General features: G+C 48.0%; 1 pseudogene; it reads left to right on the forward strand.

Annotated features, from left to right (window-relative positions):
• Positions 1–6,902, forward strand: part of LOC112070561 (zinc finger and BTB domain-containing protein 11-like) — a 35,661-nt pseudogene continuing 28,759 nt past the window's right edge.

Below are 6,902 nucleotides of genomic sequence, written 5' to 3' on the forward strand. Positions count from 1 at the left end.
GCCACATCCGGTTGTGCAGCAGCCATTTTGTCTGTTCATGCAAGTCCACCCCTCACGGTCAAGAACTGCGTTCCCCCTTCGAAAATAACCTGAAATATTGTATTTTTTTGTATATTATGTGGCACTTATACGGATTTAAAAATTACAAGTTCGAAGATGCTTTTCTCTTCGAAATAAATAGCGTAATTTTAGTTGTGTGCGCGAATAATTAAGGTTATGTCGTGCGAGGAAAGCTACTTAGCCATCAGACGCTATCTGACTGATGAGCGGGAGCCGTACGCACCAGGGACCCATGGCAATACGAAAAGAAAGATTCGTAAAGCAGCCGCTTGCTATGTCGTGCGGAATGGCACACTGTACTACCAGAGAAGACAGAAAGGKCTGGATGAATTCACCGAGTTGGAAGTGGTGTTGCAGGCTGGTCGGAGGAAGGAACTTATCGACGAGTCACACATTGTCGCCGGAGAAGAGCACCTCAACCAGCATCACACTTGGGAATCCATTTCTCAGAAGTATTGGTGGAGAGGTAAAATATAATTCTATAGCTAAATTATCTAGCGACACTTTTTTGTTTATTAGGCCAGAGAACACGCGTAAAAGAAAACACCAGCTGGTATATTTCCTTCGCAGTTTGTTAGCCATATGGCTCGCTAGCTAGTTAACCGGTGTCTGATTGGTCAATCAATACATGGTACGCTTAAAGGAGCAATATGCAGAAATCATTCCGCCATTTCCTGGTTGCAAAAATTCTAATAGTTCGCCTAATTTCAGTTTGTGACAAAACAAAGTCATTCTACAGACAATCATTGCACCATCTAAACAGCTGTGAATAATTTGTTTGTATTTTCAGATATTAAATATTGTATTTTCAGCTATTTGAAGCTGGTGTACCAAACCGAATTTAAAAGACAGCAAAAACTAAACGGGAAGCATAGAAATTGTACACGGAACAGATACACCACCGCTTCTTAGGCTGGCTTTCAATGAGAATGACATCTTTAACATTCATATCTATGTGAATTTGGTGGGTTACCCAAAAAGTTAAATATTTTAGTTTTAAGTTCTGTGCAGGTTGAGTCATACCTGCAGTCCCCATGGTTATATCTGTGGGGCAGGCGGGTTTAGGGTTGTGAAATATTGCGTAGATAAAGGGTAGTAGAGCCCTGTACAGGCATGGATTTTAAGCCTTAGCCTAAGCCCGCAACGTTCAGGCCACAGTTTCTAAACCCAGAGGTGCAAACATCGTGATACTCCTGTGAATGCTTGCCGAACAGGCCAAGTCAATGAGAGAAGTAAAAAAAAGAAAAACGTCCTTTTTTAGTTGTTCGTTTTCTAGATCTAAATGCACAACCTAGATCAGAGCCAATCTCTTAAGTAGTTGAACATGTTACTTCCAACCTCGTGAAAATTACACGTTTTAATGTTCTTTAAAAAACAACAACTTCATATGGAAGGATTTGATTTGACGACCTGAACATATACAGTTAGGCGAGAAACGACCATGAGACCCGACGACGTGTTTTTACAATGTACATTTTAGTCATTTAGCAGACGCTCTTATCCAGAGCGACTTACAGGAGCAATTAGGGTTAAGTGCCTTGCTCAAAGGCACATCGGCATATTTTTTCGCCTAGTCTGCTCGGGGATTCGAACCAGCGACCTTTCTGTTTCTGGCCCACCACTCTTAACCGATAGGCTACCTGCCGCATGAGCTTTGATAGCCAACGCTGCCATGACATCGACTGGAGGAGCAGTTATCTTCATATTGTAGGGCCTTTGTTCAGGCCCTACCCAGGTCAATTGCTTCTGCGAAATTGAAGGCCCGGCCGTAACAGAAATAACTTCTCCCCGCCCCATTGGTTAATTCATTAGCTCCTCTTTCACTCCCTGCATGCAGCTCGCTCTGCTCATGGCTCTCTGAGTATCCATCGCAACGGCTGTTTTTTTCCCCCTTTCTTTTTTGATTGAACCTTTATTTAACTAGGCAGTTAAGAACAAATTCTTATTTACGATGACGGCCTACAACCGGCCAAACTCAGACGACGCTGGGCGCCGCCCTATGGGTCTCCCAATCACGGCCCGTTGTGATAGTCTGGATTCGAACCAGGTTGTCTGTAGTGACGTCTCTAGCTGAAATGCAGTGCCTTAGACCGCTGCGCCACTTGGGGAGTCCTCTTGGGCTGCTCTGCTCAGTGAAGAGCCGRGAGAGAGCAGTGAGCTACTTTTCGTCACTCAACTCCGACAAAACTCAAGTGACATTTTATTATTTTCTGTGAAATAATCTCTCCTTCTTATTTGACGAGGTTGGAAGCACTTCTGACACCATGTTATGATCTTAGTCAGATATGACTGTACCACGCAGCAGAGGACGTGCAGATGGCTCAGCTTCAAACCCGAGCCCTGGCCATTTTGTCTCTGTGTCCAGTATGATGGAAATATAGAAGTAGTTTTGTGAAACAATGCTAACTAGCGTTACCCATAGACTTCAAGTTATTGCGCTAGCATGCTAGACTCCGAGACATAAAAATTGTATCCACGAGTTCATCGGACTCTGAGGAAGTAGATAAAGTGCCTCATTGCCAAAATCCTGAAGTATCACATTTTCTAAAAACAGAGCATGATGTAAGGATTGTTCACATGGTGTTCTATAATCTATATTTGAACTTTATGAATAAATATGTAACAAAAACAATCAAACTGTCATTTGGAAATTTTGCACAGAGTTCAGTTTTTAGAGTTATTGCATTTTCTTCCCGGTCCCTAAACYAGATAACAGAGAACCTCACCGAACTAGATTGACGCATCCATTCTATCGATTTATGACATTCGGGTGAGGTACTCTTATCTCTACTTTTTTTTTGCGGAGCAGAGACATTCTTTAGTTCTATTTATTCTTCTAGGGCAGCATATGACAGAAGAGAAGCTGCATGTATCTAATAATAGACAAGTTGACTAACAAATAGCCCAATTTTTTCAGAAAAATGTAACAAATCGGTGCACCGTCTGACTCTAGTCTATGGCGCATTTTCTATATTAGCGGGTTTCACTTTATCACATCTAGATGGGCAGACGGGTTATTTAACAAGTTGTTATACGGGTTATAATACGGGTTATTAGCAATTGTGGGTGAACAAACAGCTGYCCCGCACACCACTGGTCCTCTTGTCAACACACCACCACTGGTCCTCTTGTCAACACACCACCACTGGTCCTCTTGTCAACACACCACTGGTCCACTTGTCACCACACCACTGGTCCTCTTGTCAACACACCACTGGTCCTCTTGTCAACACACCACTGGTCCTCCTTGTCAACACAACCACTGGTCCTTGTCAACACACCACTGGTCAACACACTGGTCCTCTTGTCAACACACCACTGGTCCACTGTCAACACACCAACTGGTGTCCACTTGTCAACACACCGGACTGTCACACATCAATTTTAAAATATACCAACCTCTCCCCGTGTATGCACGTGTTTCAGAAACGGCATTGTTGTCCAAAATGTCTCCTTGTCATTGACGTGATGAGGTACTGCTGCACCATAACGATGAAGGCAATCCATCCAGCTACTGAAACCATTCAGTGTGTACGCATACTGGTCGTTGTTTCATACATCAATGTGATTAACCCTGTGTCCTCCCAGGTATCCTGAAGCAGGTGAAGGACTACATGAGGCAGTGTAGCCAGTGCCAGAACAGACAGGACCGGAGAGGGCTATCGGAGGACCGTAGCGGATCCAGACTGGTGGGCCGACCGGGGAGACGAGGAGGGTCACAACCCCAGCCAGTGACGAGGAGGATGAGGAGGAGGACGACGAGATGGACTTGGTGACTTCCATTCATCACAAGACCAAGAGCCCCAGGACTGTGGCTAAACACGAACTGGTCTTTGTCAGTGTTGTTGTATTTTATGGGGGTGATGGCCTCTTTACTGATACTAAACTGTCTAGTGTTGTCTTAGGTCTCCTCTCTGTCTTGTCTTAGGTCTCTCTCGTCTTGTCTTAGGTCTCTCTCTGTGTGTAGTGTTGTCTAGGTCTCTCTTCGTGTGTAGTGTTGTTTAGGTCTCTCTGTGTCTAGTGTTGTCTTAGGTCTCTCTCTCTCTGTGTCTAGTGTTTCTTAGGTCTCTCTCTCTCTGTGTCTAGTGTTGTCTTAGGTCTCTCTCTCTCTCTCTGTGTCTAGTGTTGTCTTAGGTTCTCTCTCTTCTCTGTGTCTAGTGTTGTCTTAGGTCTCTCCCTCTGTCTCTGTGTCTAGTGTTGTCTTAGGTCTCTCTCTCTCTGCTAGTGTTGTCTTAGGTCTCCTCCTCTCTCTGTCTAGTGTTGTCTTAGGTCTCTCTCTCCTCTGTCTAGTGTTGTCTTAGGTCTTTCTCTCTCTGTCTAGTGTTGTCTTAGGTCTCTCTCTCTCTCTCGTCTAGTGTTGTCTTAGGTCTCTCTCTCTCTTCTAGTGGTTGTCTAGGTCTCTCTCTCTCTCTCTGTCTAGTGTTGTCTTAGGTCCCTCTCTCTCTCTGTGTCTAGTGTTGTCTTAGGTCTCTCTCTTCTCTGTCTAGTGTTGTCTTAGGTCCTCCTCTCTCTCTGTCTAGTGTTGTCTTAGGTCTCTCTCTCTCTGTCTAGTGTTGTCTTAGGTTTTCTCTCTCTGTCTAATGTCCAGGAGAACAGTAGTCATGACTCCCTGTGTTATCTATCCAGGAGGACAGTAGTCATGGCTCCCTGTGTTATCTATCCAGAGGACAGTAGTCTGGCTCCCTGTGTTATCTATCCAGGAGAACAGTAGTCATGACTCCCTGTGTTATCTATCCAGGAGGACAGTAGTCATGGCTCCCTGTATTGTGTTGCAGGTGACAGTAAGGGGCGGTGTGAAGCAGTACCTTCCCAGACACGGTCCAGACGATGCTGGACAAGCTGAACCAGCAGCGCCTCGACAACCAGTTCTGTGACATCACGCTGCTGATCGAGGGGGAGGAGCACAGGGCTCACAAGGCCGTCCTGGCCGCCTGCAGCGACTACTTTAATGAGCTGTTTATAGAGAAGGGAGCCGTGTCCAGTCATGAAGCGGTGGTCGACCTCTCAGGTGAGACATGGAGAAGGTGCAGGCTGCTGTGGGTCAGGTAGAAGTTGGGCTGGGTGAGGACGTGCGCTAAATGACTCCAATGTCATTGGACCTTTTCATCTCATCGACTCCAGACCCCCGGATGAAGAATCGGGGTACAAGCCTGTCAAGAGTAGTTATCAGAACAACAGGAAAAAGTCACCGTCCTGTGGCCGTATAGATCCTGAGTTATAAAACGGTTGGATGATGTCTGAGTAATACGTTTCCCTGTAATCATCATCTTACTGAGGTGGTTTGGTCAGAGGAATAACCCGTCTCTCTCTCTCTGTCTCTCTCTCTGTCTCTCTGTCTCTGTCTCTGTCTCTCTCTCTCTCTCTGTCTCTCTCTCTGTCTCTCTCTCTGTCTCTCTCTCTGTCTCTGTCTCTGTCTCTCTCTCTCTCCTCAGGTTTCAGCAAGGTCAGTTTCCTCCCCCTGCTAGAGTTTGCGTACACCTCCAACCTCTGCTTCAACTTCTGTGTGATGGCCGACGTTGCCACGCTGGCCCGACACCTTCTGATGGCCGAGGTCCTTCAGATCTGTGAGTCCGTCCACAAGAAGGTAGAGGAGCAGAAGCTGATGGTCTACCAGCAAGGAGACATCCACACGGTGGTGTCCAGCCAGCCTGCACCCCAACAGGCCCCGAATGAAGAACCCGGGAGCTACATTATGACCATCGGGAGCGACGGCCATGCCGTGGTGACTCATACCGGGCTAGCTGGAGCAGGGGATGACCTGGACTCATTGGCCCACACAGCAGAGGCCTTCAGAGGGGATCTGACGTCTGTAGTCACCCAGGCTCTGGGAGGTGAACCAGAGGAGACTATGACCGTGGTTGGGGAGGCTGGGTCAGAGACGGTGACTCTAGTCACCCACAGCGGCCAGGCCCGGGTAGGCGAGTCCGTCACCCTCTTCTCCCCTACTGGAGAGGCAGAGACCATGACGGTGGTCACCCACAGCGGCCAGGCCCGGGTAGGCGAGTCCGTCACCCTCTTCTCCCCTACTGGAGAGGCAGAGACCATGACAGTGGTGACCCACAGCGGCCAGGCCGGAGCCAGTGAGTCCCTGGCCGTGGTGTCAGCCTGTCTGGCCCTGGAGCAGCAGCAGCATGATGAAGGGGATGAGGGGGATGGGGACTCCCTCTCCATGGAACCAGGGGCCTTCCTCATCAGCGTGGACCCAGGGAAGGTGGCCCCTACTGAGGTGGTCCGTCTGGCTGTAGCGCCACCTGTAGTCCAGGAGGACCCAACGCCCCAGGAGGAGGAGACGTCAGAGCACCAGACGGGGGATCCAGCACCCCAGGCCGAGCCACAGCCTCCCGCTGCTCCCCAACCCCCTAAGAGGAAGAGAGGACGTCCTGCCAAGGTGAAGCAGGAGGTGATCGAGGAGCCAGAGTCTCCTGTCGAGGAGGAGGTGGTGCCAGAGCCGGTCTCTACTCCTACAGAGGAGGGTCAGAGGACCCATGACCCCTATAAGAGACGACTACGACAGCGCTCCATGGGGGAGGGGGGGTATGTCAGGCTACACATGGGGCTGGAGGAGGACAGAGAGGACAAGAAGGGAGCCCAGACCCCACAACGTCCCAGCACCCCCAAGGTAGGCTACAGACAAACACCTGAACGGAGTCACAGTCACTATAGATTCATGCATGGATAATACATTAGTCTTGCAGAGCAGTCTTTGCACTTGTGTATGTCTCTCTCTGCGTGTGAGATATAGATATATATATATATAAATAAATTAAAAATACCAATCAAAAGTTTGGACACACCTACTCATTCCAGGGTTTTTCTTTATTTTTTACATTGTAGAATAATAG

The sequence above is a fragment of the Salvelinus sp. IW2-2015 genome, unplaced genomic scaffold (genome assembly GCF_002910315.2).
Source record: "Salvelinus sp. IW2-2015 unplaced genomic scaffold, ASM291031v2 Un_scaffold1366, whole genome shotgun sequence".
NCBI classification, from domain to species: Eukaryota; Metazoa; Chordata; class Actinopteri; order Salmoniformes; family Salmonidae; genus Salvelinus; species Salvelinus sp. IW2-2015.